We start from the raw sequence: 11,833 nt of genomic DNA on the forward strand, positions 1-11,833 counted from the left end.
ACTGACACAGGATATGATCACAAATCTATTACTTTTATTTCTGTGTGAAAATGTAAATCATCTCTGAGTATTCTTTCTCTTAGAGGTTAGCTAGATTTTTATTTTTATATGTTCTTTCCTGTCTTTATTTTTTGTTGAACATGAGTTTATTCAATAAAACATCAGAAGGCATGCCTTCTGATATAATTTGCTAAAAGAAGGATATTTATTTATGTTTACTATAACTTCTGTTCATCCATTATTCCTATAGCAATTAAGTGGAATAAAATTTATTGTTGAATGATGAACAGTGATTATTTAGTATACTTACCAATATAGATTAAGAAACTTATCTGCAGAATAATCGGCTCCACTAGATTGTGGCTTAACCCAAAGACATGAATATTATTAACTGTTGAGTGTTTGTAGTGGTCCTTCTCTATGTTGACACCTAATTTTTGACCTCCCGTAATTTATTTTAATTACCCAGAGTCGTTGGATATTAAACAGAGTGAAATAGGTATGTTTAAAAGTCAAAATGATTTTATAAAATTATTTAGAAAATACTTTACCATTCTTATTTGGTAAAATAATTTCTATGATGTCATAAATCATTTAGAAATTAATTTGCTAAATTTAACCAAGAGAAGACAATTCACAACAATTATTTAATTGTTTAAATTATCAAAGAAATCAATTAGTAAGTATTTTATTCCGTTTAATTCAAGGAATTTGATTAATTAAATAAATTAATCGTTTTACCCCTCAACTCTTAATTTCCCCATTTTTATTAGAATTTTACCATAATTAATTAAATGCTTAATTATGGTTGATTCCCTAAAAATTGTTTACTACAAAATTGATTGTGGTTACAATTGAAATGGTCAATTTTGACCTTAATTGAAAGCCAATCATTGTTTGACCTAATTGAGGCCATTATTGCAAAAATATCCTTTAAATTGCTTGTGAAATTTAATTGTGACCTTGTATGAAAAGGTCAAATACATTGGCCTGATTGATTAAGGACATATTTGAAAAAATTAGCCTTTACTTGTTTGAATAGTTTTCATCTAATTAGGATTAAGGGTCTAAATTAATGTCTAAATTAATTAGTCTTTTCTTAATTATTATTATATATTAAAATGAGTATCAAAATCCGGTACATATACACATGTATACACGGATATACATGTAGTATACATGTAACGACCCGTCCGGTCGTTATTTAATATTTTGCGAAACCATACCCAAATTAAGTCTAGGGCTATATTTAATAAGCTTCATAATATGTTTTAAGAGTTAGGAGTGGGAAAAATCAATTTCAGAATGGTTTAGAAAATGTCGGGCCAGAATTTAGAAGGCGGACCGCTATAGCGGTCAGTGGACCGCCGTAGCAGCACCGCTATAGCGGCCTGAGGACCGCCGCAGCGGTACCGCCATAGAGGCCTGAGGACCGCCGCAACGGTACCGCCATAGCGGCCTGAGGACCGCCGCAGCGGTACCGCCATAGCGGTAATCGAAAATCGTGTACTTGGTCTATTTTCTCTCTTTTTTCAAACATAAAACTTCCAAGGGCTGCTCCTAGGGTTCCTCATGAAAGAAAAACCATGGCCCCCAAGAAACAGAAAACCCTTCTAATCCCTTCTTCCACCTATCCCTACGAAAGATACTCGCTCATGGATTCGGATGAAGGTTAAGAAGACGAGCAATTCATAGAGAATCAAATATCTATTCGCCAAAGAGATAGGTTACGGTTTACTTTAGTTAGACTTTGATTAGCTAATCATATATATGTTAGAGTTGATGTGAGAATGCATGCTTAGGTCTTCGGGCACCGGAGTTTGGAGAGACGTACTTGTAATATGATTAAAATAGGGTATAATCAGGGCTATGATAATAAAGATTTAGCTTAATAGGAAGTGATGTGGTCGCTACGGAAATACCTTGTAATTACTTAATGCTACCCTAGGAGGGGGGAGTAAATTCCCGTGGGTATATCTTATTGTTGATCGCTTATATGGTTATTTCCTTGAAATTAGGAGGTCGTATTAATTGAATTATATGAAGTTGTTTTGCATTGCGCCCATCACAGGCTGGGATTATGATTGACTTGTCAGGTAGTTTTGTGCATTACACTTGTCGTGTTCAGGTGGAAATACAGGTAAATAGGCAAGGCATGAGTTTCGTATGGTGTTATCCGGCCTTGCGGTCGTGGGATCGAGTACTTGGATTACATATGTGTATACGAATAATGTGGCTTGCGTCTGAGGTTCTTTCCGGAGCGGAGGTTTGTGCTCGGGTCCGAGGAGTATTCCGGAACGAGTGGTACATGGACGCTATGGGTCCCTTGCAGGTCATGGTTACTGAGCAAAGGCATCAGATAGCGTGTCGGGTCTTGCATCATATTTGCATTGCATTGCATTCTCATGATTTATTGTCGTACTCAGGTGTATTACTTTCTTTAACATTGTCCATTAAACCGTGTGTGTGCTGAGAGCCTAGTGGGAAAGGGGTTATACAGGGTAAGTGTAGTGTTGGTCGTTAGATAGTGATTTAATTCCCCAGATACATCGTAACATAGTGGTAAGGCGAGTAGGTGGACTTTTTGAACAATAAGTGCAAAAATTCAGTATACGACAATTGTGAACTCGAGAGTTACTAGGTTGGAATTTAGTAGAACACCTTATGGTTGGGAAATAAAATAAGTGAGCAACAGGAGTAACGAAGTAAGGGGGCGGTGTGGCAATGGTCTTTATCTAGAATCTTGAGGTTCATCAACTTATCTGCTTATCTTATTAACTTCATGTTGTTTTGCGTGAACTAATCTTAGTCGACCTATGATGCTTACCAGTACGTGTGGTGTACTGATACTACTCTTGCTATGCCCTTTTGGGGTGTAGCTGTGTTGCAAGTTTTTAGCTGAAGTGTCGTCGCAAGGGCCTACCGGATATTCTCCTACAGCATCGCCTATCTCACTCCCGGCGGAAGCTGGGTCATTGATCTTGTCTTCTTGTATTGTAGGAGCTCTTGTACTCGTCTAGACTAGATCCCGGGGTTTTATTTCGGATTTATTTATATTGAAACAAGCCTATAATAAATGTTTACGTTTAATTTTATTAAATTTTCAGGGTGATTTGTTACATGCTTTTAAGTGTTGGGTTTATATTGGTAAGGGTTCGCCTACTAGCTTGTCATATGGTAGGTGCCCGCACGACCCGTGGGTTGGGTCGTGACAATACATGTATATCACGTGTATAAATGTATATAATGGAATAGCCCATTTAAAAGAAAATGGACCGAGTATAGCCCAAACGGGCAAGACCCGGCCCAGCTCCGTGTTAAAGGAGGTAACACCCCATACTTCCTTTCATTCTTCTCTCCACGCCAAACATACCTACTCCCTCTCTCCTCCCTCTCCTTCACCGAACCCTAGCCGCCACCCCCCTACGTTCTTTCTCCTCTGAGCTGGATTGCCAAAAATGGCGAAAACACATACTCCACAGGCTTTTCTCAGTACGTGCATAGTCGAATCAAGCCGCATTTATTGCGAGTAAGTCTCTCTCCACTCCTTCTCACCAAATACAACCTAAGAGAGGTAATTCTCACCCTTCTCTCTCTTATTTTCCATTTTTTCCGTCTGAATCAAGTACTCAATGCATTAATGACATTTGTTTTGAACTGCTTCAACCCTCGAATCTCATTAGTTCTTTATGAACCAACCGGATTGAGGGAATAAGCTTAGAAATCATGCGTTCATTTCAATTTTGGGATGATCTGAGTCATTCATTGTGAGAACCAAGTGTATTTTTTAGAAATTTCACTTGTTCCACATCGATTGGGGAATTAGGGTTTGGGTGTTTTGGGGTTCTATAAATAGAACCCCCATTTCATTGAATCTAAAAAAAAATAGTTTGGAAAACAGGGATACAACACCAAAAACCCGAGTTTTGAGCTTTCATACTCAAAATTGGGGTTCGTAGTCTAAAAGTTTCAACTTAGCCTCTTAGGTTGAGTTTTAAGTTCAAAATTTTAATTTACTTTGCTTTGTGTGGCCGAATTTGATTTTGGAAGCACAAAGAAGGCTCCAAGTCCATTCTTGCTCCGACTGCACTCAAAAAAGGTAATTCTCTTATCATGCCTTTTACATTTCTACATTTTTATGTTTTCATGTTTATTTTGCTTAGTTTTTTCTTAATGTCCATTAGTAGTAATGTCACGACCCAACCCCGTAGGCCGTGACTAGTGCCCGATCTGGGCACCCAAACCCATCTATCGAATGCATTCAAATATATAGCAGAAGCCGACAAGGCTATATTCCAAATTTAGATAATTTCCAGAAAAATTTCGGCAGAGTTTCCTTTGTTTTTCGGACTATCCAGAATAACCCTGTACACAACAAACACCAACAAAGGCCACACAGGGCTAACAAAGCAACGTATAAACATATGTGGACCGGCCGCCTCGGCGTATGGGATCGCCCAAACAACATATACACGTATCCATACCGAAAGACCCTAACCCACAGACATGTCCACAGACCTCTAAACAGACCGACAGAATCATATGACGGGACAGGGCCCCGCCGTACCCAAATAGTCAGATATACAGAAATATATACATAGCAAAAGGGTATATGTACCAAAAGTGGACTCCGGATCAAAAGGGAGTACTCCGAGATAGCAGAAAGTGGAGCCTACAATGGTGGATCACCGGCGTCTGTACCTGCGGGCATGAAACGCAGCCCCCGAAGAAAGGGGGTCAGTACGAAAGATGTACTGAGTATGTAAAGCATGGAGTACAGAAATATAGGCCACAACTGAAAGCAAACAGGATACAAAGGAGAGAAATGCCGAACAATATATCCAAATGTGTATCAAAATCATATATACATAATGCAAACAAAATCATGCAAAGCTCAGGAACGTGGTCACCACTCCGACGCTGGTGCCACACACAGCATAACACCAGAAGGTTCAAATCTCCGTACATCCCCGAGCACACACATATCAGCATATCATATCACCAGCCATATCACAGCATAACTCCAAACGGAACCCGACCCTATGGCGAGGTATCGGGAATCGTAACACAGCATACGGCCGAATTTATCATAGTGCGCACGAATCATAACCGGCCCGGGAACCGGTGAACGAATCATAATAAGGGCACGAGCGGAGTCGTGAGCAAACAATGCAATTTGTATGTCAAAATATTCTTTAGAACTTGATAAAATCATAAGTCAAGTCTTTAGTAAAAATAGTCGAACAATTAGTTAGTACGGAGTTCATTTTACAAAAATGCTCCCGAAATGGTATTTATAACCCAAAACATAGTTTAGCATATTGTGTTAATCAAAACATTATTTTATAATAGACGATTTCACAGTCAAAGGTCCCTTGTCGAACTTTTACAAAGAGAGAGCCTAATAGAACAAACAAGGCATCTCGGGGTTAGCGGGCCCACCTCGGGTCAAGTCGAGGTGGCGGACGAGAATTTCGGACATTTGGGGTCTATGGGATCATACATAAAGGTTTCGAAGTGATCCGACGACGTTTGCATAAGTTTCAGACATTTGGTTCCTTTCTAGCCAAAATAAGGTCTTTAAGCTTCAATTCAATTGAATGAATAGTAGACATTTTATAATTCGGATTTCGAGAAGCAGGATTGCTCCCGGGGTTCCGATATCAACCTAGCATACCTAAGACATGCCAAAAGAAGGAGTGGGTAGCCTTACATACCTTATATACGACTTACGCTCGCCCACAACTTACGTCCCGTTTCGCTCAGAATCTGCAAATGGTCAAAGTTACCAATTAGGGATTTCAAGGCTTAAGAATTCGCTTAACTTCATTTTTGTCTACCGAAATTTCGGCAGTATTTCCCCTATATATATAACACCCCCGAGACTTAGCTCGGCTCCATATACAACAACACAACAGCCCACAATATCACAAACATCATATGTCGCAACAAAATAAGTCCAACGTCAATATTCTTTCTTTCTACATAATTCAACAACTTTCATCCAAACTTCACAACATCAAACTAACACCCACATTATCATATTCATTTACTCATTCAAAGTTATTCAAACACGTTCCAATAATATTCCAAGCGATATACATGAATTCAAGTATGCCGCCACTTCCCATATTCTATCCGAAACGCCAACAACTACGACGAACATACTAACTCGCGTTATTTCCTTCCAAATTTATTAACAACAACCATAATCCGCATTTAAAATCTTACTTCTATAATTATATAAAAATCACATGAAAATTACATAATCTCCCATATCGACATAAGACCAACTTCAATGCCAATTCAACTCGTTTAACATTCATTTACATCATAAATGCCACAACGACACAACTAGCAAACTAAATAAAATCAAATTCACCTCCCCTCCACCACACTATGGCTCACGGCCAAACACACCCTTCTCACACACACACGCCATGCACAAACACAACACCATTCCAAAATCTTCATGCAACATCAATCACTATAACATATAAACCCATTTCATAACATAAAAACATAGATTTCTCACCTTTTTCTTGAAATTCCGATTTGCCGCAAACGTCGCTCTTTTGCCCAACTAATTGTATCACGTCGGAGAGCGTCTTGAACTTACTACTAATACAAAAAGAACAAGATTTTTAGGATCAAATCAAGGCTAGGAAAATTATTTTTTGTTGGTGGAGAGGGTTTCGGCCGAGAGGGGCTATAGAGCTCTTCAATTTTTTTTTTGTTTTGATTTGCTTTTCTTGAACCTTCTAAAGATGAACATGGATATATACTTTGATTAAGTGGTCACATGATGATCACATGACCACTTAAAATGGGGCTTGGGCCAAGCCTCTTGGCCGGCCACCCCTAAGGTTTGGGCCTCAATTTTTCTTCAATTTTTTTTCTTGGCCCAATCCGTTAAAATGTCGTTTTTTGTAATTCCCGAAACTAGTTTCCGAAATCCAAATTTACCCTCGGCCTTCCTTCACATTTCCACACCAATATTTTCATAAACAACATAGACATTTTAACTAGAATCAATTATTTCCTTCTAACATGCAAGTCTTAATTATTTTCACGATTTCCGATTATGCGAAAACACGGGATATAACAAGTAATGCTAATTTAGTTGTTTTTGTTGTTAATATAGGCCTGTTAGTATAGAATTATGTTGGTTTGCATTTGTTTGCTTGGTTATTAGCTTAGAGATTGATATGGACCTATTGAACGATATAAACATGCCTAATCATACCTAGAAATGCTCATATATGCCTGGATACTCTTAACTGTACTTGAACAGGATTGAATAGGTTTTTTTTTTTTAAAAAAGCTTAAATGAATCTAAGCATGTCTAGCCTTAAACATGTCTAAGATAATCCAGAAGTGCTCAGCTAGGCCTGGATATATCTAGTTGAACCTAAAATATGCAAACATACCTGCATAGGCTTAAGTTTCGTTCAAAATTATCCAAATGTACTTAAGGTGGTTTTGTGAGTAAAGGTATACAGGAATCTGCCTAGACTTTTGTATGAAACTGTGTTCACAAACTAAGTATGAAAGGATTCCAAACCTAATTAGAATTAATGGTAAAACATTGCTGGCTTTATCTTTAAGTGTTGAAACAGATTTGCTATTTGATTTTATCCTAACTTGCTTAAGGTTTCAACTTGTGATAATCAAATTGGGCAAAGGTATAGATGAGGCTCACAGTGTAGGCTTATCATGTTTCTACTTTGTCTTGATCATTGAACAGTCCTGTCTGACTATAATAACTTTAGGCATGAATCAGTTATGCACCTCTCTTTAATGGATATATATCAGTATTGGCTTAGGGCTTAGTTTGGTTCGATGATGAGTTGACAAGACTACAAATGTGTATATGATCCATGTAAATCACTTGACAACAGCCAGCCTTTGTAAAGGTGTCTTAAAGAGAGGCTGAGAAGGACCAAGTTCAACTTGCGTCCTTAACATCTCTCCTCCAAATAAAACCCTATGAGTCTGTGGGATAAATGTGATCATATGTATGTCATTGGTTCTTCATCCTTATCATTGAATCCAAGGTTGCCATAAAATAAACTCACTAGGTGTCTTAATGATTTGTCAAAAGTAAGAACTGTCCATTTGATGATGCTAATCTCTTGGGGGAAAGACATACCAAATAGGAGCCTTAGTGTAATCTAAATTAAAATGTTAATCACACAAGCCACTTAAGCTGTTTGAAATTCTGAAGTCATTTCTTTTTTAAGACCTTGTCTAAACTACAAAGATAGTTTTTTTTCCGGTTCAACCAAACTATGCATATGAAGGCCTATGTTGTTTGTACACATATTCTGTTCTTTATCCTATTTACAAGTACTGGAAGGAACATTGGCCAGCTCTATGGCACTTTCTATGCATTTGGACCTATTCAGCCCTGTCCCCTTTCCCCTTGCCTTTGATTGCTCAAATTAGTAGGATGCTAAACTACCTATTTATGTTTTTTTTTTCCTGTCTGATTCTCAAACCTACTTATGATAATGAGTGTGATATGTTTGATTTTCTTTAGCTCACATTACCTTGTTATGATCGGCACTGTTGACATCATGAACTGGGAACATATGTGGTTTGAAGTAATTTGTTGTAAGGATTGTTGGTTAGTTAAGGTAATGTGTAGGGTTGCTGAGAGGATATACATCTCTGATAGTGGACTTGAATAAAACTACTACTTGTGTGAAGTTGTGCATGCAATGAAGTGTGGATTGTCTGCCTAGTGCTGGTTTGGTTAGTTTGAGCCTGAGTTGGCTTTAGTGTAGGTTAGACATCATTGGTTGCAAATTTGGAAAGATGATTAGGCGATTGATTGAGTCATAGGTTCAAGGTCATGTTTTAAGGCTAGATATATATAAATATACACTAAGTTAATAAGAAAGAGAAGAGATATACATATGATATACACTTGGTATACATAACCTATGAGTATATCATTGGAATATTAGATGTATATTGGAGTAACGTAGTCATGTAAGATGAGTACAAAGGGGATAAAATTCATGTAAGCCTCAATCTCAATCCAATTCATTCTTAGCATGGATGTGGGCTTGGCCGATTTTAATAGAAGCGACCTTTACTTCAAACTTAGACAAAATGGAGAAACAGCAGGGGTTCGGACAGAATTAATAAGATGTCTGGATGGGTCTTTTGGGCCCTATCTTCAGAAACAGAGTGTGTGTCTATATGTATTTCACTGTGTGTGTGTGTGTATATATATATATATATATATATATATATATATATATATGCTTTCTTATATATTTGGTAAGATCAGTAGTATTTTTTTTATCCGGGTTCCTTTTTCTCCTTCCTTCTTTTCACTGCATGCCACTTGGGCTGGTCCAAACCAAACCTGTTGGGTTACAGCCCAACAATGTTGATTCTTTCAGAACACGAATGAGTCCAATGGAGAGAAAGGGAAGCAAATATTGAAGATACATAGAAGGCCCAACCATGGGTAAAAATGGTTAACTAGGGGCTTGGTACGCCCTTAGCCTAACTTATCTTTTATTTACATATTTATATTCTGATATTGTATTGTATTTGTGTGTTTGTAAAACATTTTTATTTATTGAATCCTTTACGGTTATGAACTAGTCGTCTTAGGCCAAAGTTGCTTATGTCGTTTAGAAGACTTTAAGTCCCCGAACGATTTAAAAAAATACCCAGATTTAGTATAATGATTTTTAAAACCTGAATGAATAACAAATAAAACAACTTTTGATACAAGATCAAAACTGACACAAAGATGTTTCAAAAACCACAAACATTATATCATTCCCCTAAGAAAACCATATCAGTTTTGCAAAAAAACAATTCATTTTGGAAAGTTAAAATCAGTTTTGGATAGAAAGCTAGATTAGAACAGGCTGATTTTGGGCCAACCCCAACCCAAAAAACTAATGTTTTGGGGCCTAAGCCCATCTGAGTTTGAACCAGAAAACAAAAGGAAAGAATGATTTTTGGGCTCAAGCCCATCTAAAAGACAAAACAATCATTTCATATGAATCATGGATTCTTAATAATAAACCATGTCCTTTTATAAAATTGGATTTATTCAAGCGAGTGAAATACGTTCGTGAATACAAAGTTTAAGATTAGACGTTCTAACATATCATTCGGATTGAATCGAAACGAAGTGTGTGATTAAAACATAAATATATATATACTTTTACAAAACAAAATACACTATCCTTATACATAAAAGGAGCCTATTATTACCCGGATATTATAAATTTAAATCTAAAGTACCCTATATATAAAGGGAATATATTCGAATCTTTTCAAAGCAAATGATATGCAAGCAAATGGCAGTATTTCTATCATGCGGAAAATAAATACTAAATAAGCAGTTAAAGCAAATAATCATACACCGGAATTCGAAAGTCAACCGTATAGTACTGATCCTTAATACTAAGGTGCCTAACACCTTCCCTAGAGGATCACCAGAACCCTAACCTAGAACTTTGGATTACGAAGGTTTTATCATTTTATTTGAATAAACCCTTCACCTTTGATTTTCCTAATTTTTTAAAAATGAGGTGACGACTCTTTTTCAAAACAAAGTCCGAAAAGCACAAACAAGTTTGAAGTAGTTTTCCGAGTGCTAACACTGCCCACGAAATGCGAACCGTAACAGTCTAAACATCCTTGACTAATTGATTAGCATGTAAAATAACAATCCGATTTGGGTATCCATAAATAACTATTTTTGTTCCCTGAATTACTGGGGCATTCCTCCCTTTGAATCCTGGCTTTTTTTTTTGCTCTTTTGTTTTAGTATTCCTTCTAATGGCAAGTTCACAAACAGGCATTTTAGGACCCCCTTTTTTTTTTCGAGTCCATTTTAGGACCCTTAATTAAAGAATGGTAGAAATTTATAAAGTTTTGGCGCCTTAGAATCAACTTTAGACATGTGAGTCTGGAGCTGAATTTTTTTTTAACAATAAATGTGAAATATTTTCATACCAACAAAAATAGAAACTACACATAAAGAGCACCCTATTCCATGACCATCTTCCAAGAAGGGTATCAAGAGATATAAGGCCTCTAAACAAAAGAAAGACTAATTACATGATTAGTTGTATAACCAGTCTACTGCTCCTATACCTCTTTGATATTTTGAACAAATCCATTCTCTCCTTAGTTTTCATTTGCATTTTCTATACCACTACCTCTTTATTTACAAATTGTTACCTAAATATAGTTTTCATTTGAATTGGTTGTACCACTACCTCTTTATTTACAGATTGTTACCTAAATATTTTCCAGTTCCTAGCTTCCCAAGTGTGGTAAATATTTATTTGCTTAATGTGCTTGGACTACTGGATTATGGGATGTAATAACTGATTGGATTGGTCAAAAGATTCGACTAACTACCCCAAGGATGACTTTGAGACTGATCAACAGGATGAAATGGAGGAAGATGAAGAAGAAAAAGAAGATCATGGCTGCTGCATTGGAAGCATTGATTTGAAATTACGGATTTGAATATCTGAAGCTTTTAGCTTCATATTTGTCATACTAACCTCAGACCTAAAGGTTTGGTGTTCATGAAGTAATGTCAACAAAAGTTGGTTGCCTTAGACAGAGTAGAACATTTTACTCAGAATAAAAGTTAGATCTTTCAAATTTCCTTAATCAAGATTGGGTTATCAAATGCGTTGTGAACGAGGAAAAAGCGCAGGAGTAGGTATTTGCTAAAAATTTATCTATTACGATCTGATTCCTGACTAGTCCTGATCGGCATCTGGTATCTTAACTCGATAGAACACACTTTCTAGTATATTCTTTCTATCCTAAAAGT

At 36.8% G+C, this 11,833-nt stretch overlaps 1 long non-coding RNA gene across 1 annotated transcript; it reads left to right on the forward strand.

The window, feature by feature from the left end:
* Nucleotides 1-3,351: 3,351 nt before the first annotated feature.
* On the forward strand, nt 3,352-9,986 carry LOC132642443 (uncharacterized). The gene is made up of 3 exons (XR_009583162.1): nt 3,352-3,529; nt 4,051-4,099; nt 9,394-9,986. It is a non-coding gene; the product is annotated as an uncharacterized LOC132642443 (long non-coding RNA).
* The last annotated feature ends 1,847 nt before the right edge of the window (nt 9,987-11,833 follow it).

The sequence above is a fragment of the Lycium barbarum genome, chromosome 5, assembly GCF_019175385.1.
Source record: "Lycium barbarum isolate Lr01 chromosome 5, ASM1917538v2, whole genome shotgun sequence".
Taxonomy (NCBI): Eukaryota; Viridiplantae; Streptophyta; class Magnoliopsida; order Solanales; family Solanaceae; genus Lycium; species Lycium barbarum.